Genomic DNA, 14,801 nt, shown 5'->3' with positions numbered 1-14,801 from the left:
CAACCTAGAGGAGGACCTGATGATGGAAGCATGACATCTTCTCAAGAAAGACAAGTTCTCCTTCTCCCCACTTTTCCTTTGATTATAAAACTGTAGCCCATCTCTGGTGGCTCAGTGTTGAAGAATCCCCCTGTCAATGGAGGAGACATGGGTTCCATCCCTGGTCCGGGAAGATCTCACATGCGTGGAACCACTAAGCCCGTGCACTGCTACTATTGAGCCTGGGCTCTACTGAGCCCATGTGCCACAGCTACTGAAGCCCACATGCCCCAGAGCCTGTGCCCTGCAACAAGAGAAGCTGCTGCGATGAGAAGCCCACACACCACAACTAGACAGTAGCCCCTGCTTGGCACAACTGGAGACAAGCCCATGCAGCAAGGAAGACCCAGCACAGACAAGAATGAATAGCTTAATTAATTAATTAAAAAAAAACTGTAGCCCAGTAAGTTCTGGGGCACAGCATTTCTCACCCACCTATCACAAACATCCTGTTCTAATAAATCACTTCTTATCTATCACTTTGTTTCACTAAATTCTTTTCTACACTGAGACAAAAAGAACTATGGTAACAGAGCTCTTTGTCGCCCCCTGAAACAACACCAAACGGTGTCAAAGGGGTGAGGGGACTTGGGCCTGGCAGGACAGAGGAAGGGACTGGCCAGCCAAAACATGGTTCCCATGGGCAAATTTGAATGTGGCCTGCATTCCAGGTGAGAGCAGTGCTAAACCAATCCCAGAATGTTGCCTGAAATTTGTGTCACAATCTGGTTTTAGATTGTATTTCTACTCAATCTGTCACTCTCTTAAAAATAGAATACAGCATGGCAATTCTGACTATTTCAGTTCTGGTTAATCAAGATTTTAGTGCACTAAGATTTTATTGGCTAATTAGAATTAATTATAATTTGGGGATATTTAACCATGCTATCAAGCAAATTTCACCGTTGCAAGTGGAGAATGAAATCAAGTACCCATGACTCTAAGCGATCTGTTCATTTTCACTGACTTGAACGGGGTTAAGTAGCCCGGTCAGTTGGGCTGCCTCTGCAGCTTCTTCCAGAACCACTACCTGAATTCTGGGAGAGAAGGGCTTTCAGAGGTCAAGGGAAGAATGAAAGACAAAGGAACAGCTACCAGGACTCTGCAGTACAGGTTTTTCCAGCGACATGAGCAGTAATGTCCACCCCAGGTGGCTGGGTCCCAAACCCCCTCAGGGCCAGTACACCTTTTGCCCTGGTTTATTTGAATTTAAGCAGAAAAGTGCTTTCCCTGACTGAGAAAGCCTGTTTACGTGAACATTTTTTTATAGACAACTCCCTTCTGTTTTTTTTTTCATCTACTCTTGAGTAATTCCTGGAAATAACATAAAGAGACATAAGTGACCTTCACCTGGATACAGGTCCAGCGTTCCCTCTGATGCGCTTCACTAAAATAAGGTGAGAGCAGAGGCTGGTATATTTTTAGATGAAATTTCATTGGGAAATAGTTTCTATTTTATCTATAATCCTCTGGCTAGTGTTTAAAACCAGTATTTATAATGCTGCCTAAGAACTTTGGAGTAAATGGATTTTAATCAAGAAAAGCTATTTTAGAGTTCTCTATTGTAAGAGAGGCTCAGCAAGTAAGAGGAGTGGAGAGGAGACTAACAGAGGAGGAGATCCTGCAGGACCCAGAGGTAGCAGCCAGGAACCAGATAAAAGTGAACCCAGGGCAGCAGACAGCTGAGCCCATGCCTGGGCCTCCCAGGAACAGAGAACTCAGCAACTCAGCAGCAGCCTCAAGTATGCACTGGCCTGTTTACAGTCCTGCAATGTGAGCACTGCCCACGCCTCTGCCTCTTCCTTCCGCTTTCATCTCCCAGCTTCTCTCAGACGTTCACCCTTCCTTTGTGAGGCTTATGCATATGCCTTTTGTTCTGTAGCCATAATTCATCCCTGGTCTTGGTGTCAGGTGGCAGCGTACTTGCCTCAGTCCTCCTGTGTCTCCTTTTTCCTAGTTCTATCCACAGTGGCCGCTGACCATCGCTCCCACTCTGTCAGTCCTGTGAGGTGTGGCTTGAACAGGGTCTGAGCAGGAGTGTTTGCACCCCACCTGTATTGCTTTCCAGAGAGTCTCAAGTCAGTAAAAGGGGGGGAGAAAAGGCTAATGGGCTGATTATGCTCAATACTGTGTTGAAGCCAATATACCCAACAGCACAAGAATATGGAGGAAATACTCTTTTAATATTAGAAAACTAAGATCCAGTTCAGGAAAGAAGTCGCTGACAAGCAAGAAAAGATCAGATTGAGTTTTGTGGCTTCACTTTTGTCTTATCCATTAAGGCAAAAAAAAAAAGAAGGAAATCCACTAACGTGTGGAAAGGACCCTTGCTGGTCAGCTACAAGCATAGGTTACCGACAGATATAAGAGTTCTCCAAAAATCAACAGAAGTATTCTGAGAGAGTCGACTGGTTGTCTGGAACTTACAATGAAGAGTATTGTGTGTTTTTTAAATTATGTTTAAACTATGTTTTCCAGACTCTCTACCAGAATGTGTGATAGGCTTGTGTACACATGTGCATGTGCACGTTGTTTCTGAGTTCTGGCTGTTAGACTGCAAAGTCCAGATGCAAAGAGATCAACTTACTGCATGATGCACCCATTTTTGCATAGATTTTTGGCGATTTTCAGTGATTCTATTTGACTCATTATAATTGTGGCAAGCTGTGCATTTACTCCACAAATGCCCCTTGGTCCATGCTGAGTACATCATTGCCAAGGATGCTGTTTCCTGGTCCTTGGGAGGTCAGACCCAGATGGGACCCTGTGAGAGTCACCGCAGATTCACAAGTACTTGTGGAAAACCAAGAGCCACTAGACAGCCTCCTTCTCCTCAGCAGCCTCTCAGAGACTGGTCGCCAGTGACCCATCCCTCCTTGCTCAGCATCGGAGCTCTCCAGGCCGCTGTGGCAGCCACCGTGGCTGAGCCCTCTGCCTCTGGCCTTGGACCCACTCTGCTCCACGCCTGGCCTCGTTCGGGAGCCGAGCAGGCCCTGCAGCTGCCCTCAGGGGTCTGGTGCTTCCACAGACAGTTGGGGCTGTCTGGGCTGGGGGAACATGGGCTCGTGGGCACTCCTGAGGGTGCAGAAGGCTGACCCTGGGGACAGGTGATTCGTGTCTGCCCGGACACACTGTGGGTGGGTGGCTAGCCAGGGCTGGTCGGGCTGCCTCCCGGAGCATGGCTGGAGGACCTGGAGGATTTTGCCCGGGACTGTTTGCCCAAGCTGCTTCTGGATGGAACCCCCTCACATAGGACACAATGGGTGTGTCTGTGACAGTGCATCTAGGTGACATCCTGGAGACATCAGACGGGTGGCAGTGTGGCGGGAAGACGGTGCAGCCACACGCCGCAGTCCTGCGGCCGGCGTCCTCGCAGCATCGGCCGTGGTGTGCGTGTGGGCCAGATGGAGCAAGAGCACAGGTTTCAGATCATGTTTGGATCTTCCTTGGAATAAAGAGGGCACCAGTGTGGCCTCCCATTCAGCTCCCTTCACAAGCCCTCCCTAACTGTCCACCATCCAAACAGAGAGTGCTGCTCTCCAGACATAATTAAATAAAAATAAACATTGATGGGAACATTACAGGACATACCCTTGCTGCCCTCTTTCTGAAGCTGGAACCATGATGGATGACGCATTGTTGGATTATTACAAAAGGTGGATCAGCTTATGAATTTCAGTAGAATCTAAAATATCATCAGTGAGCACAGTCAGCTTAATGGTTCATAAAATGACAGCTTGATTGCTGACATGAAGGTCTAGAAGGAGGACCTGGCCTTTCCCAGCAACCTTGGCCTAAGAACATGAATTTTCTCAGGAGCCTTTGTTTCTTCCTGTCCCACCCCTGGAGTTCTGGGGCCTCCGGAATCTGCATTCTATACAGGACCTGTGTGTCTCAGACAGCAACGTGGCTGCATTTTGGGAATAAACTGCAGATGACCAGGGTGGCTCAGCTGCTCCTACGCAGGACTCAGGCCTCCTGGGCAGGTGACACACTCCCTCAGCAGTGCAGACATTTCAGGTGCCGGGGAATTGACACCTGAACACAGGCTGTACATGGTTTACATCACAGCCTGTTCACACAGAGCAGATGTTAAGACAACAGGTAAGGTTTGGACAGACCTTCAGCACACCTGCTGCGTAAACTTGGATGGTCACCTCCCTTGCATCCCCAGAGCTGGGGTGTCACCTTGTACTGCAGAGAGCATCACAAGGCACAACATAAGGAGATGACAGTCCTCCTCGAGCCAGCCCAAGGGCAGGTGGTCACTGCAAGTGTCCCTCCCAGGCCCCTCTGGAGACCTCTGCCTCCCTGTTGTGTTTCTGTTCGTGTCTCAGCCCAGAAGCTGTGATGGAGGGTGTGGTCTGCAGGGCAGAAGACCTGGGTCCAGGAGTTCTTAGCTGGTGACAAGATCAGAAAGGTGAGACTTTACGTTAACTGGTGGGAGAGGGGCTGTTGTGCGAGGTGGACACTGAGGCAGAGCTGGAGATGGTGCGGTGGGTTTCCCAGAACATGCAAAAGCTGCCTCCTGAGGAGGGTCGAAGTGATCAGCTCTTCTTAGCATCCTGGGGACTGAGGGCTACCATGAGAACAGGGACATGGCAGAGATGCTGATGAAGGCCCTGTGTGTTCCGGTAGCAGCAGCTGCCTTGGAATAGTCACAGATGTGGCCAGTGTTGTTTGTTATTCCCATGATTAGGTTCAGCTGTGTAAACAGAAACCCAAAATAACAGTGACTAAAATAAGTCAGAAGTGTATTTTATTTCATGTACAGGAAGCATGGAGGTTGGCATTCCCAGGTCACATGAATTCATACTAGGATCACTAATGACCAAGAATGCCTCTACCTTGCTGCTCATGACTTCCCTTTTCTCTCCCAAAGTGGCTGCTGGAGCTCCAACCTTCACATCTGACCACTCCCCAACTTCAAGGAGATTTCCAGAAGCTCTCAGACACTACTCCTGCTTACACATCTTCATCTCCAACTTACCTGCTGACCTGCAGCAGAGTCTGGACAGTGCATCCATGGTTCAGGTGACTGGGACTTCCCCAGCAGTCCAGTGGCTAAGTTGTACTCCCAATGAATTCAGGGAGCCCAGGTTTGATCCCTGGTCAAGGAACTAAATCCCACATGCAGAGACTAAAGATCCTGCATGCCACAACTAAGACCTGGTATAGCCAAATAAAATAAATTAATTTCCAAAAACTTAAAAAAAGAAATAGGTCAGGTGGCCATGCGCCCACCTGAAAGTCAGGCAGTTGTATATAGGTCACACCCTTTACTATAATAAAGCAGTAAACATAAGGAGTGTTTGCCTGAGTTTTGTGAGTCACTTTAGCAGATCACTGAATACTTCTATGACAAACCTAGACAGTGTATTAAAAAGTAAAGACATTACTTTGCTGACAAAGGTCTGTCTAGTCAAAGCTCTGATTTTTCCAGTAGTCATGTATGGATGTGAGAGTTGGACTATAAGAAAGCTGAGCGCCAAAGAATTGATGTTTTTGAACTGTGGTGTTGGAGAAGACTCTTGAGAGTCCCTTGGACTGCAAGGAGATCCAACCAGTCCATCCTAAAGGAAATCAGTCCTGAATGTTCATTGGAAGGACTGATGTTGAAGCTGAAACTCCAATACTTTGGCCAACTGATGCGAAGAGCTGACTCATTGGAAAAGACCCTGATGCTGGGAAAGATGGAAGGTGGGAGGAGAAGGGGACGACAGAGGATGAGATGGTTGGATGGCTTCACTGACTCGATAGACATGAGTTTGAGCAAGCTCTGGGAGTTGGTGATGGACAGGGAGGCCCGGTGTGCTGCGATCCATGGGGTCACAAAGAGTCAGACAAAACGACAGAGCGACTGAACAACAAAGATGTGGTCTGTGCCAGAACCACCTGGGACTTTGTGGAAAATGCAGATTGTGGAAAATGGGACCTGCAGAATAGGATCTGTGGTGGGGCCCTGCTGTTTGCATTTAACAAGCTTCCTTGGTGAACCGCATGTTCATGGGAGCTTGAGAAGCAAAGGCATTTGTTGGTGATGAGAGCCATGGGAGCTGAGAGAGGCTGCCCCTGTTCCCAGCCAGGCGACCCTGGGCACCTCCCTGCCCATCTGTCCAGGCCCTTCTGGCTGCCAGACCAAAGATGCCACAGGCTAGTCTTTACTGGTCACAGTTCTGGGTCCAAGACCAGGGCACCAGCAGGGTCGGGGGAGGGCCCCCTCCCTGGTTCAGAGATGGCCATCTCCTTGCCTTGTCCTCACTTGGTGGAAGGGCATGGGGGACCCAGTCTCTTCTTACAAGGGCACTAGTCCCATTTGTGAGGGCTCTGCCCCCGTGACCAAGTCGCCTCCTGAAGGCCAGCCTAGACACCATGCCACAGGGGTTAGGACTTCACCATATGAATGCTGGGGGGGCTTGAACATTCAGCTCACTGCATCACCTGAGTCTCACTTCTCTCTTACAGACGGAAGTAGCATCTCTCTAAGGTTCTTTTGGTTTGAAATAAGAGAAGTCAAAGCCAAACTAAATCAGACAAAAAGTAAACATAATTTTTTTAGCTCCTGGCATTGAAAGCTTCCAGGAGTTGGACTCTGGCAGACAGGTGGATGCTCAGCCCAGGGCTGTCACACACTGGAAGGACCAGGGTCTCAGATTGGCCAGCCTCAGCCAGGTGCCTGCCCACCAGATCCCACCAGGTCCCACCAGATTCGCCAGGCCCCTCCAGGTCCCGCCAGATGCCACCAGATCCAGGAAGAGACCAGGCAGCTCCCCAGCAGACCTCATCTGAGGCTTCGGACAAAGCCCACCTCTGGCCTCACACAGGGAGGAGTTGGCGAGCTTGTGCCTGTGAAGGACCCAGCCTGCACCTCTCAGAGCGAGGGCTCTCCCAGTCCAGCTCAGAGCGGTCGTGTCGTGTGTCACGTTCACAGTTCTGCATGGCCCTGGCTACTTCTAGGACCCAGAACCTGAGCAGATGGTGCCAGAACAAAAGCAGGGCAGTTCTCTTATCTCACACCCACGTCTCGAACCAGTCATCCCGGCTCCACAGGCGGACATCCAGGCCCTGCTGGACCAGGGGGTGGGCATCGCCCCACACGCACAAGGATACCATGCTGGGTATGCTGGGCAGACCTCCCCAAGTAACCTCCTATTCTGTAAAATAGAAACAAAAGCTCCTGGTCACTGTTTGCCAGAAGACAAAGAAATTGTCGCCAAAATCTCGGCTTCCAGCCCACCGATGCTGAACAGAAATACGGAGACAGAGTTTGGAAGAAATAGAGTGGTCTTATTCCTTTTGCCGGAGGAAGAACATGGCAGGCTAGCACCTCAAGAACTGTGCCCCCTCCCAGGGGATAGTAAGGAGTCTTACAGGTGGAACTCGTAGTCCACGGTAAGTGATAAGGATCAAAGAGGTGAAGTGGTTTTGCATCCTTCTCCTTGCATTATTTTAAAAGTCTCCACTGACGTCAGGCAGCCTGGTAGTTGGGTCTGGCAGCCAGATAGTTGGATCCGTTTGTCTCTGGGTTATCGACCTGGGACCTTTTTTCTGCAAATGCAAACAGCTCTAAGGGGTGATTTGCTATAAGATAGTGCAGGTGGAGCAAATACCAGGTGCAGGATGTAGTTTACACAGTGTTAGGGGGTGACAGGCTAGCTTCATGAAGGAAAAATCTGGTTATGGACACTACAGATTAGTAAAGTTAAAATAAAACTAAGGCTGAGGAACTCTTCACAACCACCCAGGAGTGTGGGTGGGTCTCGGGTCAGGGGCTTGGGTGAACATCCGGGGCCACAGCAGCTCCAGAGGACCAGCCAGGGCTTCTCAGATCATGCACGGAGCAGACTCACGACGCAGGGCTTTGTCTTAGCAGTCTACACCGGCTGAGTCAGGCCTGCAGGTCCGCCCTCGCATCCGGCCGGCACACTGGCCTGCTCTGCCTCAGAAACATGCGCGGTAAAGTCCTCAGGCTGCCAGCGAACACACGGCCGCGGTGACGGCACCGCATGCCCAGCTTTCTTTTTAAGACCAGCGGCCCACGTGTCCCCCAGAGGGCACCAGCGTGGTGCGGGGGGTGGGGGGTGCGCTGCGTCTCCGCGGAGGCGGCCATCTGGCCCCCCATGCGCTGCTGACATCAGCGGGCTGATCACTCCTGCCCCAGTGGTCAGAGCCGCGGAGGTCAGACTGCGGGGTCCCCGTGTGTCTTTCTCCTGGCCTGCGGGGCAGGCAGAGGCGGCTCGGCCTCTGATGGGGGCGCAGAGCAAGCACCCACAGGAGAAACAGGTCCTGGAGGGCCTCTCTGTGGCCGTGGCGGTCGCCCACCCACTCCGTGCGAGGGTCACCCATCCACCACCCCAGCTGTCTGGCAGTTACGTGGTGTCCATGGTTCAGTGGTCTCTCAGGCAGCGCAGTCCTCTTGGTCATGGAGACCATGCTTCTCTCCAGACCAACCTGCCTCCCAAACTGGAGTTTGCTTGTGGGGAGCCCCCGCTTTGGGGCCCCCTGTGTGGTCTGGCTGGCTACTCCCAATCTAAAGGGCCCAGGGTCTCGCCAGGGCCCCTCAGATCCTTCAGAGCTGTAGGGGTGTCCCTGGGCCCTCGAAAATCAGGGTCAAGAGATTCCAGGGTCCCCATCCCTTGCAGTTCCTTCAGCAACTCCATTTCGATGTTTTATCCACTTTTATTTACATACGTTTTTGGTTATCTATTCATCCAATCAATCTTTCAGGGTTGAACTTTAATTTTTTTTAATTTTTACTTTATACTGGAGAGAACCCACCTGCCGATGCAGGAGACCTAAGAGATGCCGGTCCAATCCCTGGCCTGGGAAGATCCCTGGAGGAGGGCACGGCAATCCCCATGGACAGAGGGGCCTGGCAGGCTGCGGTCCACAGGGCCACAGAGAGTCGGACACGACTGAAGTGACTTGGAACAGCACACAGTTGGTGAACAGTGCCGTGCTAGTTTCAGTGCCGTGCTAGTTTCAGGTGCAGCAGTGATTCACTCTCGCGTACACATGTCTGTTCTTTTCCAGATTCTTTTCCCACTTAGGTTATTAGAAAACACTGTGCAGCACTCCAGGGAGAGCCCTGTTGGTCATCTGTGTCGGATATAGCAGTGTGTGCATGTCAGTCCCAAACTCCCTAATGATCCATTCCACTCACCTCTCCCCAGCGGTAGCCATAAACTCATTCCCTAAGTCTGTGAGTCCCTTTCTGTTTTGTAAGTAAGTTCATTTGTATCCTTTTTTTTTGATTCCACATATAAATAATGTCATATGATATTTGTCCTCCTCTGGTTCCTATTAAATCTTTGAATGTGACTTGGGTTAAAAAAAGGCTCATGAAGTCAGGGCTGCTCCTGTCCTGATGCCTGGGACGGGGGGGTGTCTGCCCCTCGGAGTGTCCAGCCGCCCCCACCCCTGCCCCCATGCATGAGGCCGCCCTGCAGTTTCCTCACTGTGTGGGCTCCAGTCTGGCCCTAGTCGCGCCCACAGGATTGCAGGAGGAGGAAATGGGCCCCTGACTCTGTGTGGATAAGGATTCCCTGAATGTTCCCTCTGACGTTTGGTAAGTCCAGCCTCTTTAGCAGTGCATAAGTTCAAGCTCTCCTCAAGGTCAAAGCAGGACTGGGCGTCTGCTGTGTCTGCTTAACGAGCCATGAAATGAGCCGGGTGGGCAGTTGCTTCTCACCGCCCAGCCTCAGCTTGAATGAGGGCCTGGACATTGGGAGAGGGAAGCTTCTTGTCACAACAGCCCAGGCACTGCCTTCTGTGACCACCACTTACTAAAGGATGAACATATATGCACACACCCCATTTCCCATTATCTTAAATTTTTCCAGTAATTAGTTCCTCCATCATCATTTTGGGAGAATGTTAGCATCATTGATCTTTGTTTCTTCAGTTACGAGGAGCCTGGATGGGAGGCCCCCAGAGTTGGGGCTCCCTCACTCAGACGCTCTCCCGACCTCCCCCCCCCCCGCAGACCCCCTGCTCCACTCCACAAGCCCCTGCGCCCCGAGCCCCCAGGCCCTTCCAGCTCAACGAGGACCCCCAGCCCTGAGCTCTCATCTCCTCTGTTAGCAAAGCCTGGATCTTTCTGTTGGAGAGAAATCTGAGGAAACACCACCTGTAATCCTGTTACTTTAACAAATCCTTTTCCACATTTTCAGCACTAATGTGGACATTCCATGTGACTGCTGTCCCAGTGCACATACCATTGTTCTAAAACGTACTTGACACTGTTTCTCAAGATCTAAGTCATGTTGAAACCTGTTGTAACTGCATCATATTCCAATAACTTCATCCGCTGTGATTCACCTCCCGTCCTCCAACGCTGAAATGTTCTCTTCCTCCATGTGTGCATTTTACACATTTTGTTTGTTTGCTTGTTTAGTTGCTAAATCGTGTCCCACTCTTTTGTGACCCTGTGGACTGTAGCCCACCAGGCTCCTCTGTCCCTGGACTTCTCTAGGCTGGAGTCCTGGACTGGGAGCCATTTCCTCCTCCAGGGGATCTTCCCAACCCAGCGATCGATCTCCCGTCTCCTGCATTGCAGGCGAGTTTTTTACTGCCGAGCCACTGGGAAAGCCATTTTACATGATGTACCGCAAATATCTTTAGGAATGGAGGCCTTGTTGTTGTTGCTATTATGTTTTTATTTGTTTTTCAGCTGGGTAGTTTCCTTCTGGGGTCGATGGGATGAATAGCTTTAAGAGTCTTGACTTTCAAAAAGGCTGACTGACAGACTGCAGGGCTGCGACACTTGCCTTTGGGGGGGACCCGGGTGGGTGCTCAGGATGGCAGGTGGGCACTTGGGACAGAGGACAGGCCTGGCTCTGTGGTCCCCCGAACGTGTCACGTCTAGGCATCATCATCCCCGACCAGAGGCACCCTCCTACAGGCGCCTCACCGCATGCATGGCCAGGACCCTGGTCTAGGTTCTGCAGGACGGTACAGAGTGGAGGCCTCCTCAGAGCTCAGTGATCCGGCTCTGACCTCCCCCCCGACCTCCCTCCCTCTCTCTCTTCCTCTCCCTCCCTCCCTCCCTCTCTCTCTCTCTCTTTCGATTCTGCTGTGAGCAGAAGGAGGCAGAGAGGCCCGTGTGACCTGGACTAGGAGCATCCCTACCCCACCTCACGACAGCCCTCAAGGCTGGAGACTTGTCAGGCCACCAGACCCCCTGACCACGGAAAACATGAGAGGCCATACGCTGTCGTATTACGATGCTGAGTCTTGGGCGATGTGGAAGCAGCGCCCACTTTGGACCAGTTCATAGGTCTGTGCCTTTCCCCCTGTCAGGGGTCCACACCGCCATCCGCCCTGGCCAGCCTGCTTTGCAGCTGCCCCCATGGGGCAAGGCCACGCTGGCCCAGGGCTGTCTGCGGAACGGGGCCCTGGTGTAGGAAGCAGCCTCCATCCTGAGAGGGTGTCGTGGGGCCTCCGAGAAAGTGATTCTGGGGCCCCCACCCACCCTGGAGAAGGAGCGAGGCGCCGCTGGCCTGGCCATGAGTGGAGCCCTGGGTGGCCGTCTGGGAGCCCCGTACCTCTCGGTTCTGGACTCAGCCACGCTCAAGGACTGAGGGCACGCCCGGCTCTCTGTGGGCACTGTGCCACGCATGCTCAGTTAACAAAGGGGTGAGTAGTCCAGAGGGTTAATCAAGGTGTGTAAAAGTGCAGGCCCCCTCAACCCCAGGGGGTCCTTTCCAGGGAGCCACGGCCAGCCAGGGCGGGGGGGAGGTGGGCGGGCCGGGGCCGCCGGTGGCCCGCGGGAGGATGGGGCAGATGGCCATCTGCTGCCTCTATGTGCTGCCCAGGGCTCCTGAATGGCTCCAGGATGGAGCAGATGCCGCCTCCCAGGTGGAGACAAGAGCAGAGAGGGGAGTGTGGCCCTGGGGCATCAGTGGAGGGTGACCCTTCCAGACCAGCAGGGTCCGGGGGACTTGGGCCCGCTCAGGGGAGTCTAGCACTCGGTACGGCAGGGCCCGTGGCCCTGTGGGTCACTCACCTCCAGGCAACTGCTCCAGGATGGGGCTGATACCCAGCCTCCTGGGTAGGGAGGAGCAGGGGCTTCCTGACCTCTGGGCCCGGAACAGGGAGCTGTACACACTTGGTAGTTCAGCTGGTAAAGAATCCGCCTGCACAAAAACCACTACAACACTGTGAAGTAATTAGCCTCCAATTAAAATAAATTAATCCATTGAAAAAAAAAACAGAATCCGCCTGCAATGTTCGATCCCCTGGTGAAGGGATAGGCTGCCCACTCCAGGATTCTTGCCTGAAGAATCCCATGGACAGAGGTGTCTGGCAGGCTACAGTCCATGGAGTTGCAAAGAGTCGGACACGACTGACCGCTTGAGCACAGCACATGTGTACACATAGTAACACGCACATGTGCGCACACGTACTTCAATGCACCAGCACACATATACATGCACCAACACACATGTGTGCACACACGAATACATGTACACACATGCACACTTACCCACATCTATGTGTACACACATGTATGTCCCTTGTCCCTCAGCTCCTCCCAAAGGTGCACGTCTTAATTTCCCTGTGATGGGCCTGAGTGTCCAGCGTCTGAGCCCTCGGGCACTGCTCAGGAAGGCCCTCCCCACGGTCAGAGCCCTGTGGGTGGCCGCCCTGTTCGCGTGGCTCCCCTGCCATCAGGACCAGGACCTGGGCCTTCTGGCCACCGGGGCCTGTGTTTCAGAGGGACCAGTACCCATGGCTCCAGGACCTCACTCTCAGGCCAAACTTGGTATGCCCGCCTCAGTTTACCCACTTGTGCAGTGAGCTGGGGGACCACCAACCCTGGTAGGGAACAACACAGTGCCATTCGCCCAGATCCTGGCCGGTTTTTCCTGCATCCCTGAGGTTTCCTGACAAAAGGGAGCATGTTAGTGTTTGAAGTGTTCTCACCTCTTGCTATTTTTGCAAGAGGCCTGAGCACAATTGTTAAAAATAGAAATAATGAGGGAAAGCAGAAGCTCTGACCTTGAGTCCTGAGGCCGGGACAGGGTTCCCAGTCCCCTCTCTGGCTTGAGATGATAAATGATCATTGTGTTGTGTTTGCCCTTAGCTAAATTATCCTTGGCCTAAAGAGAAAGTTTCTGCCTTTTTTTCTTTTGGGGGCAGGAGCTGGAATGGTGCTCGGGCCTCACCTCTGAATCCAGTCTTCTGAGGGGTCCTCTGCCTGGAACTGCTGTGGGGACCCCATTCCAGGGCCCCCAGGAGCCTCACACCCCCTACACTAGCTGAAAACCAGTGTGTCCCAACCAGACATCTGAGGATATGCAGGAAATCACCCTCCACCTCCTGCCCCCGAGCTGCACGTAAACCCTGCAAAGGGGTGGGGAAGACGGGGACCCTCCTGCACCCACGTCAGCAGGACCAGGGCGTCATGCCTGCTGTCCTCCTGAGCTTGTTTGGAGTGGGTTGGAGATCTGATATGTGGAGCGCACTGACCCTTCCGAGCTCTCCGGAGGCCCCAGCGGGCTCCTGAGGCCCCAGTGGGCTCCTGAGTCAGGAGGACTTGTGGGAGGACCCGGGTAGAGGCGTGGGTCTCTTTTCTGGTTCCCACACCTGCGTAAGGCTGTGTGCCAGCCCCCAGGCCAGGACCTGAGTCTCTGAAGTGTACACACAGCTCTGTATAAGCTCCAGAGCAAGCGGAGTCTGACCCAGAGAACTGATGCTTCTGACCCTCGTGAGGAGCCTGGGCCGCCGCCTGCCTCCCTCGGCTGGTGGCCACCCCTTAGCCTTGGGGTGGCTGGGAGGGTCCCAGCATGTGGGGTCCTTTGGGCAGAAGGAGCTGCAGAGGGTGGGTGGGATGGCTGGCCCGTGTGGTCTGATACGTGTGAGTTGGGGGCTGCATGGTCTCAGGAGCTGCCCCCCACCAAGGCTCTGGGACATGTGGCCTGAGGCCCAGAAGTCTAGGAAGGAATCTCCAAATTCTGCAGCAAGTGTGGTCCTAGAGTAACATAGCTGTCTTTTAAAAAAATGTGCATAAACAGAAACTTTATACAATATTCTGGTATATAAAGTTAAGCAAACCAAAGTCTCTTTAAGAAGAGCCATCTGAGGCCAGGGCAGAATACTGAAGTTCTTGAATCCTGTTCTGCTTCCATCTTCACTTACCAGCAAACTGAAATGATCTTTGTATATATAAGTGGTAGGGAACAAACATAAAGAAGACTCTTTCTTGATGTGCAAAGCATATGAAATTGAAGTTTAGGTATCCATGGTAAAGTTTTGTTGGGCCCCAGCCTCCCACCAGCGACACGGGCAGAGGCCAAGTCACCCCAGAGCCCCTGATCTCCTGCGTTGGGCTTGATGAAGGGCTGGGGCAGAGCCAAGGAGGCCGGTGACCCAGGCATCCTGGCTGCCCAGCTCTTCTTGGCAGAGGAGAAATGCTGGATCTCAGGAACTGGGAATAACTTGCCCAGAGGCTGATGGATCGTGGCTGGAGCAGCCACTGCTTTGAGCGCCAACGCCTGGAGGCCAGCCTGGCCTGCCCGCCTGCACCCGCGTGGACACAGAAATGGCAGGTCTGCAGGTGATGTGGGGCAGAGGGTGATCAGGCCCCAGGGGAGCAGGGGCTGGGTTGGCAGCTGGGCCGGCAGGGGCCCCAGGGAAGCCCCTCAGAGCCTCTCTGCTAGGAGAGGAGCTCACTGACCTCCCCCTCCCCTTCCAGCTCTCTTCCCGGGCCACATGCTATCCACCGGGTGCTAGTCTGAGTTCTGGGCACTTCCTACACT

Source organism: Cervus elaphus, chromosome 10, assembly GCF_910594005.1.
Source record: "Cervus elaphus chromosome 10, mCerEla1.1, whole genome shotgun sequence".
In the NCBI taxonomy this organism is placed as follows: Eukaryota; Metazoa; Chordata; class Mammalia; order Artiodactyla; family Cervidae; genus Cervus; species Cervus elaphus.
Note: the sequence above shows the minus strand (reverse complement) of the source record.